The sequence below is a fragment of the Lathamus discolor genome, chromosome 2, assembly GCF_037157495.1.
Source record: "Lathamus discolor isolate bLatDis1 chromosome 2, bLatDis1.hap1, whole genome shotgun sequence".
Classification (NCBI taxonomy): Eukaryota; Metazoa; Chordata; class Aves; order Psittaciformes; family Psittacidae; genus Lathamus; species Lathamus discolor.
Genome location: NC_088885.1, coordinates 5,513,675 through 5,535,792, shown reverse-complemented (window position 1 = coordinate 5,535,792; position 22,118 = coordinate 5,513,675). Strand labels below are relative to the sequence as shown.

Below are 22,118 nucleotides of genomic sequence, written 5' to 3'. Positions count from 1 at the left end.
GATCACCTCCTTCCACCTGCTCGTTACACTCATTTTCATGCATGCCCCTCTGAACTGAAGTCAATATTGAGCTATACTGTCCCCTCTACTTTTCTGAATTTTCTTGACCAAAAGACTCCTTCCTACATGGCAGATACATCAGGAGAGCTAAGCAGGCTCCAACTAGTGCATGTCACATACAAGTGCAAATTTAGCATAACTTCAGTGTAGCACTGCCATCCCCAGAACAGCTCAGTTAGGCCAGTCCTAACATCTCCAGAATGCCATTAAATGCCTCACCCTACGGGAATACAATTGGAGCATAACCCCCTCTACATATAGGTATCGGGTAATGGAGGCTCCTGAGATACAGTCTCTTCCCACATTACCTCCCTTCTCTTGTTCTCCTGATTCCCAGAGGAAGATATCACATGCTTATTAGATGCAATCCTGCTCATTGCACTGACTCAATCAGAAATCATAGGGTGCTACAAAGCACCCTACGAGCAGGTGCTTCATAGTGGCAGCCTAACACAGCAGCTCTTCATCTTACATGTGCCACAGCCACTCTCACACAAGGTCAATAGCACCTATGATTAATTTACACAAGCTGAACCCTCAGCTGCCACCTTACACAGCCTTGCAAATGCACAGGCTGCACAAAACTCTACTGGTAATTAGTTTGTCAAGCAAATGGTAGGGAAGAACAACACTAGTAATTTATACCAGTAATTTATACTGAGTAATTTGATGTCAGAAAAAAGAACAGCAGCAAAGCAGAACAAAGCTTCCCACCAGCTCTTTCTTGAAGGGACATTACTCTAATGTGTTATGAGCCAAATTCAGATACAGTAAAAACACATGGTTTTTTCCACTGAACTCATCTGGCCAGATTTTGGCATTAAAAGTGGTTCTGAAATTATTCATGCATGTCCTATGTACAGAGACTCTGGGATGACCAAGGATGCTAGAGTTCAGCGAGAAAAGTCCTCTATGGAAAACACTCCCAAAAGGGAAGATAAAGATCAACTACTGGAAATATATGTTACATTCTAGTTCTTTGCAGACAAAAAAAAAGCAGGACTGGTCAGCCTACACCCTTCTTATTTTTCTCCTCACTCTACCACCCTTAGTACTGTCAGAGGTGTTGGGACCCTCATCATCTGTCCCCAGCAGCTCTCTCCACTATAGACCTAGCCGGTTGTAGTTGTTATTGTTACTTTTGTGTGTGTGAAACAGAATTTCACTTCTAAAACTGCTGCTTGGGTGATACTTCAGTGTTTTGCCAGAGTGTCTTGGATAGTGGACTTCAGGCGAATCAAAAGTGGGATTCCCTGGCTATGTGAATATGCAGTGGGCTTCATAGTCACTAACCTGGGACACACCATAAGATAGAATGACCTAGCCTTGGAAACGCTTGTGGTCCTGCCATAGTACTGTGTGTGAAATCCCCAGAAGCTTCAATCTCAGCTGGCGCAGCACCTCACCTCTGCTGAAGCAAGTTTGTGAGCCTTGGTGAGTACTGCAGAATTTCTGATCTTGGGTAGAAATCTATCTCAAAACCTGGTGTTCCTGGGTGCCACCCTGCAAAAGGGGTTCCTCAAGACTTCCACCAGTACCTGTCAGATGTCTGGGCTAGCTGACGTAAAGGAACTAATATTTCTCAGACCAGAATCCCACAGTGTTGCTTGGTTTCCATTGCCTTCAAAGCTCTCACCTTAGCAGTCAAGCAGGAGGGGAGAAGAAGGAATTTTTCCTCATGGCAGAAATTGGGTACAGCATTTCAAACCTTGCTGCCAATAGATTATTTTATAATATAAAGGATGAGAAGCATATCCTTAGATATGGCCACAACAGATGATGGGGCGAACAGCACCTCTGTGCAAAAAGAAGAAGAGTTAATTGATAGTAGAGAAGAGCCTCTTCATTTTCTGTGAGTATTGATAGTTAGGATACTACAGCCATGTGAAATAGGCCTTCTCAGCATCAAGATGATCCATTTTGTGTGTCTTAGGATGATTCAGTGTGGTAAACCAGTGTATTCCCGAATGAGCACTGGTTGAGCAAGCAGTACCTAATAAATTCTCAGTTGTCAGTGCCACTTTTCCTCCATCAGGCCTCTTCTTCCTTTCTTTTTTGGTGAGAATTAGGAGTGGAGGCTTGCTACTGTTGAATGTTATTGAACCAAAGCACGCTCTTTCCAGTGAGCTCTTTGGGTCTTGCCATTGATAACTGTATTTCTGTGGAGATAACGAAATCCAGAAAAATAAGAGAATCTTTCAAACACTCCAAATACAGCTGCTTGCAGAAAGGGGTGGGTTTTATTCTACTCATTCTAGTAGAGTACAAGACAGAGATACCAACACATGTTGGCACTGACATCTCTGGTGAAGAGTAAAACTGGACAAGACATAGGATGAGTTATTCCAAAACTCCCTACAAAACCCCTAGTCTGTGTGTCTGTCGAGAAACTCTGAAGAGAAGCAGACCCTCTGGGGAAAATATTAAAGAAAAGAAGGATAATTTGGAAACAGTCTGGCCACTGTTAAAACGTCTCTCTCTTTCTTTTCAATTAGGTTCTAACCAATACTAGGGGTTTTCATGTAGATATTATTTCATTCTACTTCATGTAAATAAGGATTTTCAAATAATCAATACTAATTCTGTATCCTCTTTTGACTTCTCGGAGACACTTTTTGGCAGCAGTGTTTCCCACAGGTCTTCTGTACTCAGTAACAATAAACTACCATCACCATTAACACTTTTGGCGTTGTCTCTCCTTAAGCTCTTTCTCTCTTATACAAGCCCAGTCTTTCTCCATGTCCATTTTTGCTTCATTATACCTTGATTTTACATGTCATAATTCACCCACAAAGAGCAATAATTATTTTCACAATATCATCTCTTCCGATAGAAAACTCTGTGAGACAGAAACCCTATTTTTGTCACACTTTCCCCACAGAATATTTATTGACAGTAGGTCGCCTTTTTCTGCCAAAGGATAAATAAAATACTAACTATGGGCCCAGAAAGCAAGGCCAGGTCAGCTCCAGGCTGTTCTTTAGCATTTGTGCAGATTTATAATAAATGAATGTGAATTCCTGACTTAGTTTCCAATTTACTACTTTAGCGGTATCTTCTAACAATTCCAGAGGAACTGTTCAGTGGAGTAAAACTAACACCATAACAGTGTTTAATTGGAACAAACTAATCCAGTTACCAAGTGTGACAGTCTAGAATCAAAGAACCACAGAATGGCTGCGGTTGGAAAGGACCTTAAGATCATCCAGTTCCAACCCCTTGCCATGGGCAGGACCACAGCACACCAGACCATGTTGCTCAAGGCTCTGTCCAGCCTGGCCTTGAACCCTGCCAGGGATGCAGGATTCAGTCAATGTAACCACTCTAAAAAATACAGGATGGGTAAGAGGTAATCATGAGTAACCCAGTATTACCCTATAGCCATAAAACAGTAGACATTCCTCCTTATTAAAATATAAGTAAACTTTCTGGCCTCTGTCAGGATCAGTCATCACAGGACTGAACACAAGCCATATTCCCAGCAAGTGAAAGCATGGGTATCTTTAAAAGGGAAAAGTAGTAGAAAAAGTAGACCGGCCTCCGCAACACAGCCTTTGTGATTGGAGAGGGGACTCGGAGGCAACAAATCTGGCTTTGAAATCTCACCTTTTTCATTCATTTCCTGCCAATCCATGAACAAGTCACCTCCCCTCTTGCCTTGATTTCCTCATGAGTAAGCTGGAACTGACGTATGTGTAACACAAATCCGACAATCCTGATGTGATTACCAGTTGAAAAGCTTTTCAAAAGCTCATATAGGAATGTTAGAGAATTGCTGCAGTTTTACTCCTTCCCAGGTTTCTATTCACAGGGGTGTGAGGGGGAGGACCAAGCTGTTATTTGTTTAATGAAAACTGTATTTACTCACATCTTGGAATAATTATTTCCTTTCTCAAGAGAGAAAGCCCGAGTTACGCTGGGAAGCTTGAAAATAATAGCAGTGGCCATAAAACCCCCCCCTACATATCCATTGCACTATCACCCAATTAGAAATGCAGTACAGGGACTGCCAAATTACCAGTTGGCTAATGCTTCAAAATCAAGGACAAACAGCACATCACAATTCAATAAGGAAGGAGACCATGTCTACAGCACAATAATCATACCCTGACCTTCATATAGTAATTGTTTGATGGCTTTCAGCTGTAAAAATATGCTAATAGGATCAACAAACAAAGAGAAAAAAGACTTTGAAACAATGATGAATACAGATAAAATAGCTCAGTGAAGCCGAGATATTTCCACATGACAGCCAAACATGAGCTAGGAGGTACTGCAATGTCTTTTCTGAATAAAAGATATATGCAAGCACCCAGAAACAGACCTTAAGATGTCCTTATACAGGGGGAGAGACTGAGTATCAGTTAGATGCAAGGATTATGAGGCTGAAACAGACAAATCTGTACTAACTCATTTACAGGCACTGAATACTTCTTGACACTGGCCAAAAGAGTTGACTGTCCTGCTATACCTTTAAAAAAGGCTGGTCTGTGATGGAGTCTTTTCTGGTTGTCATACTTGATCATTTGTCTGGATATTCTCATTTCACACCTTTTGCTAAAATCAGCAAAGAAAACCCCAGGATCTCTCATTATTCTGTCAGAGTTTTCCTGAGTCCCTGCCTGGAGAATAACAATAAAAGCTCCCTCAGCTTTCTCTGCATTCTCCTTAAACATTGCCTGGAACTAACAAAATGCTATGGGTCCATTCTCTCTGCCCTCAAGTTACCAACCAATACTGCTGACCAGATACATCCACACAGATAACATGATATGAGAGTTTATATTTCAAGGCAAAGAACAAAGAACAAAGAAAGAAAAAGAAAGAGAAAGCGAAAGAGCAAAGGCACAATGTCTGTTGTGGCTCCGTGCAGATGCTGCAAATGTGTTACTTTCATCTCATGTGAAAACCTGGCCTGTTGAGTCCATCAGCTGGGAAACTGAAGGCAGGAACCAGAAATGTCATTGAGGTAGACTGTAAAACACAGAGGATGCCCAGAGGAGTACGATGGCACAAGGGAGGATGTACTCTTAACATTTTTCTTTTTCACCAGAAAATCAGAAACTGGAGAGGCAATACCATTGAGTTGTACTAAAGTAACCTGATCCTCACATTCTCCTTAGACCACGCTAGCTTGCAGAGTTACTGCACAGGCAGCTACATCTTTCAGAGTATGTAACTGAAAGTTAGCAACACAAAGCTGTGGAGGCGGATCATCTTGTAGTAAGTGAACTTCAAGAGAAGGATGGTTCATGGAACAATGACTTGGATGCTTTCCTTAGTGTAGTGTCAGTTTAGCTACACAAACATAGGTTTGTTACTTCAAGCCACAAATCAGAGATGATGTAAAAAGTGCATAGGTCTTGGTGTGGATAAAAGGCCCATGTAAGTCTCTAGCAGACAACTACTGATGTTATTTAGTCCACCTTCTGGGAACTGCACTTTTCTTTTTAAGAGAACATACATCTCTTCTGAAAAGCTATCAGAGGTCTAGCTCGTGCTTTGGGATGTGCATTGTGCTGACACAAAACAGGCTACAAGAAGCTGAAAATTACTACAGAGCTGCCGTGAACAAGATCAGATTATCGGAGGCGTTCTATTTGTCACAGGGAAAAGGCGTCACATAGCTTGTGGAATCACAAAGGTTTCAACTGTGAGGACTTCAGAAAGGGGAAATACTTCGGAGATATTTGTTCCTTCTCATTTTTCCTTGTGTCAAGTAGCTTGGGAGGGTTGAGTAGCTGGCCATGTGGAAGGCTGCTCCTATTGCAGAACAGCACATAACAGCAATTTCTATGGTGATAGAACCTGTCACAGATACTCTGCTGTGGTCAGGAAGGAGATGATCCTTGACAAGAAAAGAAATAAGTTAGTGAAGAAACACTTGTTCAATTATAGGACCACTAGAAAGCAGTTTTAAAACTATTACTGGCATTTTTCAACTTGGTACGCAGCACAAGATCAAAAGAAGTCATTGTTGGAATTGTCTTCCGTCCAACTACTGCACTAGCTACTAGAAAATATACTTCTTTACTGTCTTCTCCCTCATTATTTGTCTCACACTAGTCATTTCTGTTTCCTTCACTGTAACACAATCATGCTGCAGCTCCAAGAATGAAACTGTTCCATCAGATCATCACTGTTATGCCTCATACTGCAAGTATGCACTTCTGCCACCCTTTTCAAGTTGAAGCTAGACATGCTTTTTAATGCAGGTGAGCTCAAAGGAAGGATGCCTCTTAGGGAAACCCTCATAATTCATAAGCAGCACAAAACTGAAAGCCCCAGGTATGCCTCTTTAAAAATGATGAAGACTGCTTAGATCAAATATTAGCGACCTCTATAATTTAGCCAAATAATTTAAATCACTGAGGGCCATATGTAATAATTTATAACCTAGTATAGAATATTTCATATTATTGGAACACTGACAGGAAATCTATCTTTGCTTTTGTTCTCATTATTTAAATGTTCACCCTAGGAAATCATTCTAAAAACATGAATAGTTTGTCGACTGTACAATATTCTTCTTGTAACATTGTAAAGAGGTAACAAATACATGTAATTTAATGCTGTAGAGCATAAAAGACTGGAAGGGGAAAGTCAGATGAACCAGATTAGGTCTTTTTGTTAACAGGTTGCTTTTGCTTGCTCTTTAGGGGAGGAAATACACCTATTTTCATATATATATGTGCTCAGTGAAGATATTCTAGGCCTAAATGTACCTCTAAGGCACTACAGCAGCAAATGCATGATTTTCAGAAGTTGGAAATTAACTCGTGATTCTTACAAAGGGCAAGGTGGATATGAACTTTTATACTGCACAAGGTAATTGTCAGAATGATGATATCATGTTTAATATTCCACAGCCTCACTTCCACTGAAGTTCAAGAAGAGCACACACCTGACCTGGCTCTGTTTACCCAGCAGAAGAACTTTAAAGACAGTCTTGTGTTCCATGAGTGACAAACCCTGACGAAAGAAAAATGTGCTACAGATCAGAGGTGTCAGAATTTGAAGCAAGCAAACATCAGACGTTTCTATACAACACAGCAAAACAACTTACCATTTCTTGCAAAGACTGCTGGAGACCAGTAGTTTGAGCGCGTGTGTCTGGCCATGCACAAGCATGCATGTATAGACACTGCAGCTGAGTCACAGATGTGATTAGAAACAACAAACGCACTGTTTGCCCACAGCAAATATTTTTGCTCCTCTATTCCATCCTATATTAGCTTTCAAAAGAAAGACCTTCGTTTTTCGAGGCAAGCTTGCTGGCATGAACAACAGACTAGCCAAAACCAGTATAGATGTGCCTCAGAAAAGAAACACCTTTACTACCCGTTGTGAACAGAGAACGCTGCCAGACTTGTTTTGCCGGATGCATCTAACATTGCTTTAAAAGTAGAGAAAAAAAGCAGTAGCAGAGATCAGACAAACTGTAAAAGGGAACATTTGCTTTATGAGTTTCCTTCTCATCTGGCTTCTGTTAATGATTCGTTGACTAATGTAAAGAGCAACACATCAAGCACTGCACAAACTACCTCTACGCAGCAATTTTATAGCATACAAATCTACCATGCTCAATTTGGCAGTCCCACCTTACTCTACAGCTGACTGCACAGATAAATGGATGGTTTATAGGTATCTAGACTTCAAGGGCTCTGATTTTTTACCATTAACCAGAGTTTTCCCTATGAAAATGGAGTTATGGGAACCCGGTTCTTTGTTAACCAGCTGTTAGGATTCCTATTTTATTTAGCCAGCCTATCCATAAGCACTCTCAGCCATTCACCTGGCCAGAGTGTTATGGAGACCAAGTGTTTGAAAGGACCTTTCCTTTCCTTTCCTTAAATCCTTGGCTATTACAATAGCCATTTTACTAACTGCCTTTGTCCCTTGCGTAGGAGATGTTACAGTTTCCCCACAACTTCATAGTTGGGCATGTGTCCTGGGTTTACCAGCAGCCGTTTTTCTCCTTCTCAGTAGCTGGTGCAGCGCTGTGTTTTGACTTCCAGCCTGGGAACAGAGCTGGTAACACCGATTGTTTTAAGTTGTTGCTCAGTAATGTTTATTCTGGCCAAGGACTTTGTGAGCCTCATGCTCTGCCGGGGAGGAGGGGAAGCTGGGAGGAAGCAGAGACAGGACACCTGACCTAAGCTAGCCAAAGAGGTATTCCATACCACAGCACGTCATGCCCAGGGAGGTAACTGGGAGTTACCCAGAAGGGCACGGGCTCTCTTCAGGGGGCGGGGGTCGAACTCGTTCGGCGGTGGTATTGTATTCTCTTCTCTTGTTATTTTGTCTTATCATTATTAGCATTGGTGGTAGCAGTAGTGATTTGTGTTACACCTTAGTTATTGGGCTGTTCTTATCTCAACCTGTGAGAGTTACATTCTCTAGATTCCACCCCCCCCCAGCCCTCCGGGAGCTGGGGGGGGGACGGGTGTGAGGAAAGAAAAAGTGGGGGGGAGTGAGTGAATGAGCTGTGTGGCTCGGTTTAAACCATGACAACATGTCACAGTTTCCAAGGTACTTTCACACTGTTGAAGTGACTGACATTTCTTCATGCAGCAGGACTGTGTTCACATGAAGGAAATATCTTTGGTCCTCAGAATCCTTTTTGGTCCTCAGCTTCCTTTTTCTTTTAAGGAATCAGTACATTCATTAGTAAAAGGGTCCCAGGCCAAAATTCCATCCTTCAATCAGCAGCAGTGAACACAAATCATTAACTATGTGAACAAACAAACCAGCATCTCTGCCCTAAGGGTGTGTTCAGTTGACTGGAGTAATCTTTACTGAGATATCATGTTCCTGAGCTCTCACCATCAGGTGGCAAAGATTGATCATCCCTGGAGACATTCAAAGCCAGGCTGGATGTGGTTCTGGACAACCTGATCTAAAGATGTCCCTGCCCACTACAGGGGGTTGCACTGGATGAGCTTTGAAGGTCCCTTCCAACCCAAACCATTCTGTGATTCGATGAGCAAACCTAAAATGCATGCCTTCCCGCTGCACGTTTAGTCTTCTTCCCACAGCAAAGTGTGTGATCCTAAGCGAGGAGCTGCTGTCCCTTCCCTCTGAAACACTCCTAGAGCTCCCAAATCTTTGATATACGCATCATGTGGCTCTTTGCCACAGGAAAATCTCTGTCTGTGGCTCATAGACACTGAAAGTTTTGCTATCTCCACTCTTACAGAACACTAGCCTCTAAGTGTTGCTTTCCGGGCAGTAGCAGTGGAAAGAAGCCAAAGGTTGAACTGCTTCTCTGCCTGAAGTCTGTGCAGTTGAAATCCGAAGGGTTTTCCCCTTTTCTGATAAGGCAAGGATAAGGATCTATAGGCAGGCTGCAGATTTGGTTATCTGTAAGTGGTAAAAGGCATTGCAGATATGAATTCCACTCCTACACACTAGTGTCTGTCCTTGAAATAGGTGTCACTAGAAGAGGTAGAGAAATGCTTACGCATAAAAGCAGTAGATACAAAGAACACTTTCTGGACCTTGTATCCACACATCTGTGGATTCACACGTGACTCCTGACCTGGGAAGAGAGTTAGGTCAGCTTTTATTGAGATGAGGCTTGTTTTGTGCTGTTTGGGTTTTGTTTAAATACAGTTGAAGCATTCAACCTTTCTTAATAAGAAATAAACCTTATTAATCCTTTTTATCCTTAAGATCTTTATACTAACTTAAGTTTTAATTTGCTGAATAAGTATCGTAGAGACTTTAAAACCCTGTTTCATTCCAACCGGATCAATGACTGTTGTAACAGCACCGTCTTACATCAAGTACTAATATGAGCAGAAGCAGAATTTATTCTCCCAATAGAAAGGTCTTGGCAGTGAAGAACAGCAACTTAAAATTCAGCATTGCCTGGTAATAGTCAGCCATGAAAACTAAAATGGTCTAAAACCCAAGAAGACACAAAATTCAAGTAAGAGCCTCTAATCATACAATAGCAAGTCATGGAGACACCTTTCTTTATGGTCTGAACTGGTGATCAACTTATGCTTTGGACATTTAAAGGAGAACATGTTTCCTGAGCAGTACTGTAGAAATCTTATCCAGAAAAGTCTCCACTTTGAGCTTAAAAGGAAACAAAAAGGTGTTATTTCTAAGAACATTTAATATTGGGTCTAAAGTGCAAGGAACTGGGGCAAAGAACTAAAAAATGGAGTAGGCATGTTTCCTACTGCTCTTCTACTAAATGAATTATCTCACCAGTAGTAACAGACCTCCACAAACAGAAAAAGGTACATCCATGCTGAAATCTGAGCAGTAACAAGCCAGGCAGGATTGGTCCTAGGAGATTTCAATCACAGAACCCCAATTTAACTCACTCATTTGGCTTCTCGGGCAGGTATTCTTAGCTCAGTGTTCCAGAGCAGGCTCTGCATGGCAATCACAGGGTGCTACAACTGACACTTCTAGGGACAGCACATCGGTCTTATAGCTGTACTGGTATATGGAGTAGCTAGATGAGTACTAATTCCTTACGTCTTCATTGCACTGCGATTTTTAGATACACCATAAAGTTCATGTAGGAAGCCACATAGGGAATCTTGGCAGGGGAGTTGGAAGCAGATGATCTTAAGTTCCTTTCCAGCCCAAACCAGTCTGTGATTCTGTGATTCTATGGTCTTAAACTAAAGCCAGGTGTCTTTGAACTCAATTTGTGCATAGTGTGGATTACATGCCTGTCAATTCCATGTGACAGCTGATCTTCAGCTGTCTCGATGTTCTCCTGTCATGCTGCCCATCCTTTATACCTTGACTGCACAGGTCTTGGTTATGGAAAGAATTTGGAGTGTTTGGCAAAATCCCAGTAATTGAGAAGGGGTTTGAGGACAACGTTAATTTCTACAAAAACATCCAGGATGTGCAGCATTAATCCAACTCAAAAAACCACACAAAAACCCTGGCAGGGAATGTAATCTCTTAACTGTGAGCATCAGCCTTACAGTAACTGGGCTTGATGCTTTGAATTTCATTTCATTGCCTTCAACCAACTCATTCACTTCAATCATTCAACAGTACCACAGCGGAATGGAGGTAAACATCAAACGGGTGAAAATGAACTCAGGTTTTAAAACTGAACTTAATTCATTAGAAACCATTACTTGCAACGCATAGAAATTAAAAGCACCCAAGAGACGGTGCTTTAAATGGTGTCGTTGTCTCCAGCGACATGAGGATAGAACTATTCTCTGTTATATAGCCCCAATACTGAAGTTTTCACCTGCTAGACTTCTCAGTCCTAAAAGAAAACCTGGTTCCTCAAACTAAATATTAATAAATAATACACCCAAAGATATTCATGTTGTGAAATCATAGTATCAGTAAAAAATAGGAGTAAAAAGGAAGGCTAAGTGGGCCTTGGGTGACATGATCTAGTGTGAGATGCCCTTGCTGATGGCAAGGAGTTAGAACTGGATGAGCTTAAGGTCCCTTCCAACCTAAACCACTCTACGATTCTGTGCTTCTGTGATTCTATAAACCGAGAGGGTCAGCTAGTCAATTCCAAATCCCACCCAGCAAGTCTATAGCTACATTCTTATAGCAGACATTTGTGTAACTCACTTTTAAACATCTCCAGTGATGGAAATTTCACAATATTTATAGGCACTCCTTCACTCTCCTTATTTTGAGTTTGTGCTTATGTCTAAGCTCAGTCTGCCTTTCTGCAATTCCAGTCTATGCTTCTTTTTGCTCAGCATGGGGATGATTATTACCTTCCTCTCAGAAGCAGCCTTTAAAGATGTGAAGACTATTGGGATATCTTCTTTAGCCCCTAAATGGCAGTGAACATGAACATGCAAATTTCAGGAGCTCTGAAGAAGATGGAAAGGCTTTTAACCCTTGCACTGTATCTCATATATAGAATTTAGTTTGGGTTTTCACTTTTTCTTTTCTTTAATTACTAAATACCATAGAATATAGTGAAGAGGATTTCTCTGTTGAAAAAACAGGGGTGGAAAGTGTATTTGCATGAAGAGTTTATAATGCTGCCCTTGGTTTTTGAGAGGAAGCCATTAACAGTAAAATAAACAACTGTGTATTCAGAGCTGCAAGCCAGACTTCACATTCCTCCAACAGATTTCCCTTGTGCAGTCTTTTAGCTTCATGGAGTACAAGTTCATAAACATTTTCTTGTTCTAATCAGAGCCATGGGAAGCCACAGGCCTCCCATGTTCTTTTGTATATCAAAGACATAAGGTTTGAGTCTCATTACACTGGTTAGGAACTACATGGTCTTATGAACGGGCAGAAGTATTTGTATATTGTGTACCAGAAATACACTTTTTGTCTTGCTTGTTTAAAGGTAAGAAAGACACTTGAGAGTTCATAAGCAATGCCTGTTACATCGTGTGTTTTCTTTGCTTCTTTTACTTCTCTCTGTTCTATTCAGGATTTAAGCAAGGAAAAAAATACACGTTCTTAGTGATACCGTTACAAATCCCTTCTGGTAGGAGAATTTACTTAACGTTTTGGGGAGGCACACTTAAAACTACTGAGGGAATGGGGAGCCCCATATAATAAGACTCACACAGTTCCTTCTGTTATATGTCTCCACGAGATTAAATGATACCAGAGAAACTATGCTTTGTGTAAATGTATGCAGTATGGATGGACTGATATTTTAGTTTCTTTTCAATTCACTCCTGGAAAGAATTTTGATTACTATTGTAAGAGGATACTGTGCTCTCTAACTGTTCTGTATGTAACACCTCCTGGCAGTGCAATCCTCTAGCATCTATGTGCCTCAGTTCAGAGCTTCCTGTTCCCTAGAGAGAGGGCCCAATAGCCAACAGCTTAGACGGAAGAAAACAAAGAAACAAAAAAAAATTACTTTCAGGGACAATGGGAGCAGAAATAATGGCTCTTCAGGGAGGTAGCAGTACTATCTGCCCAGGGTTTAAAGAAAAGAGAATGGAAATTCAGTTATCCAATTGACAAAACAGCCAAGTCAAATAACACTGATATCACAGAATCATAGAATCATAGAATGGTTAGGGTTGGAAAGGACCTCAAGATCATCCAGTTCCAACCCCCCTGCCATGGGCAGGGACACCTCACACTAAACCATCCAACACAAGGCTTCATCCAACCTGGCCTTGAACACCGCCAGGGATGGAGCACTCACAACCTCCCTGGGCAACCCATTCCAGTGCCTCACCACCCTAACAGGAAAGAATTTCCTCCTTATATCCAATCTAAACTTCCCCTGTTTAAGTTTTAACCCGTTACCCCTTGTCCTGTCACTACAGTCCCTGACAAAGAGTCCCTCCCTAGCATCCCTATGGGCCCCCTTCAGGTACTGGAAGGCTGCTATGAGGTCCCCACGCAGCTTCTCTTCTCCAGGCTGAACAGCCCCAACTTCCTCAGCCTGTCTTCATACGGGAGGTGCTCCAGTCCTCTGATCATCCTCGTGGCCTCCTCTGGACTTGTTCCAGCAGTTCCATGTCCTTTTTATGTTGAGGACACCAGAACTGAACACAATGCTCCAGGTGAGGTCTCACAAGAGCAGAGTAGAGGGGCAGGATCACCTCCTTCGACCTGCTGGATCGCAATACCTGTATCATCCTTTTGCACTGTTCCACTGATGTAACTACATAGTAGTGTCACTTATGTACAGAAGAAATCTGGAGCCATTATAAACTACAGGTCAAACCCAGAATGTTGTGTCTGTCTCATGGCTGGGGAGACGGATGGTAACTCAATTAGAAATGCATAATGACATGTGCCAGTGGGATCTCTCCCTTTCTTAAGTCCTTAACCGGAAATCATTAATATAATTTCCAAAACTGCATTTATTTGCAATTTCCCCAAATACCTGAAACCGTTTATGTCATTATCAAAACTTGGTGTCTGTAATAGAATGAATTCAGTAAAATATAGATTACCAATAGAATATTATTAACAGTTTAGACAGATCAAACCATACTAAGCTTTCCAAGACGTCACGAAATGATGTTTCCAGGAAACTAAAATCAAACCAGCAGGGTGTAGATGTAGATATTCTTTGCTTCACAAGGTGATAATGAAAGGAAAAAAAATAAAGAAATGTCTTGGAAGTAATTTTGTTAGGCCATTACTGACAGGAGGTGAAGAAAGTGTTATGAAATCTATCAGAAATGAACAACCTAGCAATCGACAAATGATAGCTGTTTGAAAAAGAGTAACTAAGGAACAGGGCTATGTGTCAAAAGAGAAAGACAAGCAAACAGAATATGGCACTGTATGAAAAGAACAAAATCCACTGCAGCCATGATTTTACAACAACATAGTTTTATCTTAAACCAGACCAGCTCCTTAACTGGCTTAGTAACAGACAGCAAGCACAAGAGATGCTGCAAACTTGACTTGGACAATTCTGTCTGGGTGCAAGTACAAAAGCTAACCTTGCTATTCTTATGTATGTTCATAGAGTTAAGAAAGCTTCTTTGCATCTTCAGTTGCTCATTCTCAGGATGAAAGAAACAAGATGTATTTGCAGTCTAATAGTTAAGTTGTACATACATAGTTAGGAAATAGATAAAACTCCACATTTACTTTCACCTTTCCAAGGTCAGCAGATGATGAAATAAAGAATAAACTCTCTTTTTCTTTTCCTTCTCCCACCAAATAACTTTCAACATATAATTCCATGGAAATATGTTAGTCTGCACTGCTGGAAACTGTTGCTTCCCATCACTTACAAAAATTGCCTTAACAGAGAAGGTAGCTTAGCTGGATGTACTTTTGGATGTACAAAAGCTGGATGGACCTTTTGCCATAATGTTCCTAGGTATGACTACTTTATTTTTTTAAAACCTACTTCATACAGATAAGGAAATTACAACTTCCATCTCTAAAGTATGGCAAAGTTTTATAGAACTATAAAGCAGCCGATCATAGAGGCAAAGTCCTTTCTAAGAGGAAGCGTTTCCAGCCAGCTGATAAAATTCTAATCTCCAGTTCACTAGTTGGAAGTCATTGCTACGAATGAGGTAAATCCAAAAGAGCAAACATGGAAAGAGAGATATGAAATACTTTGAATATGAAATATCTTTGAATACCATGAAAAATAAACGATAAAGAATTTCTCTGTTTAAGTAAAACTCAGAACTGAGAGGCAAGAGAAAATGAGAAAAAAACACAAGAAGCTATGTGAAGAGAAGAAGAAATACCCCATCTTGATCTTCGTGGCCACCCAAATCCTCTCTACAAAGATGCTGACTTCTTGTGAAAGCTACTGAATTCCTATGACCACACCAATGAAAGCATACAAAGGGAAAATGACTGAAGAGTTAATACTACAAGTATAGAGAAAACACTACATTGTTTTTTCACCCCTTCTCACAATACTGAAAGAAGAACTGGACGCTGACTTTAACAAACTCCTTCTGGAGAGTAAATTTATATTGCCAGCAACCCTGAATACAGGACTGAAAATCACTGAAAGTAATCTAAGTGTGGCCATGTGTCCTTCGTGGCTGGTTGCAGTGATGATGTTCCGCATTTCTCAAGGTATTACTGGGTTTCCAACGCTTCTCACACAAGTGAGAATCTACTGCAACTACACTAGCCCAAAGTACAACGAATGGAAGAGAGCTAAACACTAGATGGCAATATGCCTTTGCTATTTCTCTCAGGCGCCTGTAGATAGAGGCAAATATTTTCCCAACTATTATACTATTCCTCAGTTCTTGTGTAGGTTTAGGCATACAGGTTTTATTTGGTTTGCATGAAACTAAACTTCCATGCTACTGCATTTTTCTCACTGTTTGGCTTAAATCAAGTTCAGATGATATTCTGATCTACAGCTGGCCCAACAGGAGAGATTATCTGTTTAGCTGAAAGTAAACTATGAATTATTCACTATTGAGTGTGTGTGGAAAACACGTGCAGAATTACATGATGAACACTGACCAATTCTATCATGCTTGGTGAAATGTAAATCAAAAGAAAGCTTATTTTGTGGGTTACCACCTTGCATCTACTGATACAAATCAGAACACAAAACTAATCATTTATCTATTAAACTCAGGGCTCCATTTTTCTCCACTACCTGAAGCATTAATCCTGGTTATTTATTTTGGGCTCCTGCCTAAGCATGTAGCCTCTACTGAAATCCAAGTCAGTTATGAAGGTAGAATATCCTCGATTATACTCCAGTTGTCCAAGGCACTTTGGCTGGCTTACCTGTGCTTAGTGCAGTGCTTTCACAAATTCCTTGGGAAGCCCAACATGTTTTAAATCGAACCTATAAACCCACACTTTTTAAAATTAAACCCACATTATAATTATCAACTAAGTGGCTAATGAATGGTTGGTTGGTTGTTTCCAAAAATGATCAGTATCTGAAGGTAACATTAATCTGTCTCAGCAGTGGCAGCAGCTCAGAAACACCTCGGCCAAATCCCTGCATGACTTTAAGCATAACTCCCGTCTACTGGCACGTCTTTTTATATGAAAATGGGTCCCTGAAGCTATTACAACTTCCACACACAATTTATTCTCCCACCGATTCAGTAAGAGATTCCAAAACAAAACAGCAGGTTAACTGCCAGTACCATTTTATCCATACATCATTTTAGCTACTGCCCTCCAGATAGTCTGCCCCACATTTCTGCAACAGGCACTTTTACACCTTTTGTGCTTTTTACAGATGTGTCTGAAGACAAATATGGACAACACAGGATTATAGTAGGTAAGGGAGTAGGACATCTTTTCAGGCTACTTTGTAGAGGTAGATCAAAATACCTTACAGAACAAGCCTAATGTCACTTCTAAATTATGTGGAAGTCTGCAAAACATCTCAACTTCTATCACCATGATATGCGATATTTATTTTAGTCCAATTTAATGTGAGAGGAACTGGATGTATGGCCTAAAGCAAAAATACAGTTTGCTTCTAACAACCGTATTGACAGTCAATGAACACTGATAAAGGTCACACTGGAAATGGCGAGACAGCTTTGAAGTAATGCAACCATGAAGCCTAGTTAGTATTAATAGACACAGTACAGTGACATAAAACCAAAGTCTTCCATTGCAACAGATCTGACAGTTTCATTCAGAAAATATTTAAATCAATCAGCAGCTTCTCAAAACACACTTGATCAAAAAAAGATCTGCAATGTGCCACGAAAGGATGCTCACGTCCTAGCAGAAAATGCTTCACTGATCAAAATGAACAAGAGCAAAAATGACCAGAAAAGCCAAGAATCCAAAGAGACCAAAGGATGGTAACAGCACAGAATGGAAAGAAGGATGGAGGGGATGCTAGTTCTGAAGTAAGCAGCTCATTTACTAATTCTTCACTCTTAATTGAGGATTTAAGTACCAAAAACAAAACTACATGGGTAGATGATGCTCATTACCAGCAAGACTCAATATTTATCAGCAATCGCTGGCTTGTGTTTGACCTCAGCTTGGGTTTGTATAAAGGACTTTTTGTTTCATTCCAATAGAAATAAAAATGTTATCAAAAGAACATTTTTTTCCTCCCACATATTTGCATTTCAATTTGCAGTATTGTGCTAGGGCATGATCAGAAATCATTCCAGCTGAGCAGAACAATTGCTTTAATCATAGTTATTACCTCAAAGTTAAATATAATTATTAAAGTCTGAAGAAAGCAGCAACCCAAACCCCTCAGGTATTCTAAGGTACACATGGACAATAGCTTCATGCTTGATTACACACAGGGAGGTTGTTGTTTGGACTTATGTCAGCACCTGGATGAAACACTTCTGCTTTATGCCCAAGCTAGACAGCTGTGATAATGGCTGGCTGGAGGAAAATGTTCCTTTCCTCTAATAGGAGAACTACCTCACCTCCTGCTGTCAAATTGACATGACCCTCTCTGTCCCACACAACTCCTTAGTAAGTCTAAATGACTACCTAGTGTCAGTGGTCTAAAGGTCTTTGTTTCCTACCAATTTGCTATAAACTTTAACTGTTCCCTGCAGTGGCAGTCTGGTTATGTGGTACAGCCATCCATCATACCCAAAACAAGGTTGCTTGAATTCATCCACAGAAAAAAGCATTGAGGGCTTTTACACTGCCCAAAATTCAGGTTTGTGACTCACTGATGGCCTAAGACCAAAATAAGCACCACCACTCTGTGGAATAATACCTGCTAAATCCCTGTGCTCTGATATTACAGTAATCATCCGTTAAGACACAACTACCAAGCTGCACCTTAATCTGGAACTCCTCCATGTCAGTCTTGCTTTGAGTCATTATTTCATGATGACAAAGGTGAATCACATGGGACTGGAGAGAAAGTGCTCACATTTGAGAAGAGGGAGCTTTGCAGTCCAGCAAAACTTCAGATGAAGATTGGATCTAGAATTTGATCTCTTTCTGTATAATCACTGGGAGCCGGTTTTTTAATAATGCTTTTTTGTCAGAACAGGGGGAGGAAATTGATTGTAACATCCTCCTTTTCCTGTATATTTAAGCCCCTGTAAGCCAGTGCTGCTCCATAAAAGATAAAGAGCTAATCTAACCCGTATCAAATGAGGATGTGGAGCAGGAAATGCACACATCCAAAACACAGCCAAAAAAATGCAGAAGATCAGAACGTGCTGAGAAAAACATCAGTGCAAGAACAGCTGTGTAAACCTCAAGGGAAATATATTTAGAATAAGTTCACCAATGTCTGTGCAGTTATATTTGCATCAGTGTAATGAAGAAGAAGCTGGTTACAAGTACTTTATTTCAGATGGACATCAGAAAGGCAATTGCCCAGAATACTGAATGGCCTAAGAACAACCACAGCCCCACTCCTTCCAAGCGAGAGCAAGAACATCATGCTCAGCCTTTTAGGGCCCCTGTTACCCCTGTAGATTCCTCTATTTGCAGGGTGCAGATGCTCCATTTTGTTCATCCTCCTGACAAGTCTCAACCCAGCTCCTCAGGACAGCTGAACATGCGTCTCACTCAGTCTTAAAATGAATTGAAAGAATATTGCATGCCAGCATTGAAATCATTAACAGAAAGCATGTATCTGATAGGGAGAGAATGCTTTTTGAGGTGGGGGTAATGTGTCCCTGAGGCACAGGCATGGTGACACAATATGCCTTTGTTTTCCTAACATAAAGGACTAAAGAAGTCTACGTTAAGCATTAGCCAAACAGAGGCAGCTGATACCTATCTATTTAGATATTAAGCAAGTGACTTGGAAATGTTCTGTTCTGTCTGTTAGTTTACTGCACCTGAATGAATGATACCCTCACTTTTCTTTATTGTTTAATCCCAGTGTGCAAGCAAGAGACCAGCAGGTACACTGTAAACCAAAGGAAACGGTTGACTATTTAGGGACAGGCACAGCCCTGATCTCAATGGGGCTGAGAAAAGAAGACATGAAAAAGGCATGGAAGTGGACATGAACATCAAAACTGCCAAAGCCAGAGAGTCATGACTTCAACACCACAGGCTAGAATGAGGATCCCACTAGGGGACATTTCAGAGAGCGGAATGGAGGGGAGGCAGGGCTGAAGTCCTCCTATACCTACCTCCTTCTCCCCTCACTAATTCTACACTGGAGTCTTCTCCTGACATGCTTTTATCAGTGCATCTTCAACTGATTCTGATCCTCCTCCACTGTCAATGAAACAGCATCTCAAGCCACAAGTCCAATCCCACACTGCGTTTGAATACCAAGCGGATTTCACTTTACACTTACAAGCTGGGGAATGGGGGCTTTCTCCAAGCATCACAGCTTGGAGAAGATTCTCCATATTGCATTTTCGGTTTAGAGGGCTAAATTTTGTCCATTGGATTACCAAGCTTTTAAACACAATAACAGCACTACCATGAATCTACTTTAAAGCACTGAAGGACTGTTGATGAAAACGTACAATCCCTAAACAATGTCAAAGGACCAGCAGCATTTCTTAGCCCACTGACTTCTCAGATAGCACAATACAAGATACAATACAAAGCTGTACTTTTATTTGCTTGAAAATAGCATGTTTATCACAATCTCATAAATATTTCACCAAGTTTATTGGTAAGATAAAGGCATATGACCTACACCTCATGTATTTTCCTTTGTACTCCCAAGGCAGTGAGGGAGGTTCATTTACTGTCTTTATCATTACCTCCTCCTCTTCCACCTTCCACTGTTGTTTAACACAGGCTGCAGGCATATTAAAGAATCAGTTACCTTGACTTTGAAAGTAGCTGTAGTTTTCACATCTCTCACCACATGCAATGAGGGATTTCTGCAGGTATGAGTTAGCTGCCAAGAAAGCTCCATCTTCTGCTCTCTAGAGTTTTAGTCTCAGGAACACCAGTCCATGGCACAGCACTGTTGCATTCTCCCTCTGTGACCTTCAAAAGAAGCAGAGTTGACCAATTTGATTTACTTAAAAATAACTCCAGCCTTTGATGCGTCTCTTGCCACAGAATTAGCAGCACCAAGATCAAATCAAAGGAAGCAAATATCAGATTTTACACTAATATTTTGTATCGCCAAAGTAAGAGTAATTTCACCTTTCTTGTTAAAGAAATCTCACAGAAAGGTTTAGGCAGTGGCTGCTTGAAAAGCATCAAGTTAAACCTTTCAGCTCATGTTGTAAATCTGCTGTCCCTGCTAGACATATCTACAGTACCAGAAGAACCCAAATGGGGCCTTGTCATTCTGAGAAATCACTTCTTTTCCCTCAGCCATACAAGTTGGTCTCATTAAAAACTTTGCCTTGCAGAACAGTGTCTTTTAGGAGTGGCATCTGGTGTCACGTCCTGTAGAAACAGCACAACACCATAGTCTCTTCAAAGAGGTTTTTGAAGTATGACAGCCAGTGGAGGCAGGAGAACGTACTGGGTGTGAATAGCTTTAATCAGTTGACTCATATCTCCCCCAGGTCCCTCGGTTTTTAATTTCTTTCTCTATAAATGTGGGCAGCTCCCCATATCTTTCTATTTCTGCATGAGTGTGTTAGACTTGTCAGGCACAAAAGCAGAAATGACAGATGCACCATCTCGCACCAGCAACGTCTGACCTCTGAATCTTTCATAGAGGAATCTCTTTAGCTCTGACAGATGTGAAAGAGCTGGCATTGTTACTTTGGGGAAGAGAAGTGATCCCTCTAGAGAAGCCTATATGTAATAATTATGAAGAGAAGGTTTGTTATTTGTGCTTGATCTCTCTTGTGATTGTATAACCTTGTTGGGTAGCAACATGCCTTTTCTTTTTCAGTCATTGCTTCTAAATTCTGAAACAGAGAGCTTTTGATCACTAAGAATCATCCTCAATTTTTACATACTAACAGGGCTTTCATTAACACATGAATGTGACTGAACATAGACCAATAAGCTTGTAACATCAATTCTGTCTCCTGCAACACCTTCTGAGCTAGACCTTTTTCTTCACTTAAGGTATACCAAGAAAATGGCAGAAAGAACTCTTGATTTGTGCATTCAGTAACAATGCTTGCAGCAAGAGACATGATAAAACTACAACATGTACCTAACTATGAAATTCTGAGGGATAGTTCTAGAAAACACTTTGCCACTAGAGACATAGTCAATCAATTTCATCCATGTACCTTTATTTTCCTGCCCTGACTTTAGGCTTAACCCTGCTCCTGTGCAACAAAACATTCTGCTGTTTATTCTTTCTACAGACCACAGCAAATCCCAGGAAAAATCCAGAGACCCTTTATAAAAAAAGACTTGTCAGCACTGCTCCTTCTAGCTTTCTAGCACAATGTGTTCAGAGAAGACTGCTGGCACTAGGAAGGAGGATGGTTTACTAGTTCTGCGTACAGCAAGAGACAGCATATCTGCAGCATTTTCACTTTTGGAAAGGCTGACTGACCCATCCTAAATCCTAGCTTAAACAGTAGAAGGCAACTTCTAGTTCTTTATGTTCACCTGCCTTGCAAGTGCAAGGGGCAGGAGTTAGAGGGCTCAGAGATGCCATGTCATGCTATACAAGGGACACAGAAATGGAACACAATTGCAAAATGCACTTTTCATTTCACAAATTCCCTGAAAAGCACTAACCCAAGAATGGAAAAAAGAGAGAAGGGAAGCTCACAGCCCACTTTCAGACTTCA

The 22,118-nt window shown here is 40.9% G+C and overlaps 1 protein-coding gene across 2 annotated transcripts in view; it reads right to left on the bottom strand.

Annotated features, from left to right (window-relative positions):
* Positions 1 to 22,118, bottom strand: part of CPNE4 (copine 4) — a 289,357-nt gene that overhangs the window by 258,264 nt on the left and 8,975 nt on the right. For both annotated transcript variants that reach the window (XM_065665582.1, XM_065665585.1), the window contains exon 4: positions 20,222 to 20,388. The gene's annotated coding sequence lies outside the window, so the exon portion shown is untranslated. The remainder of the gene's footprint in view (positions 1 to 20,221; positions 20,389 to 22,118) is intronic.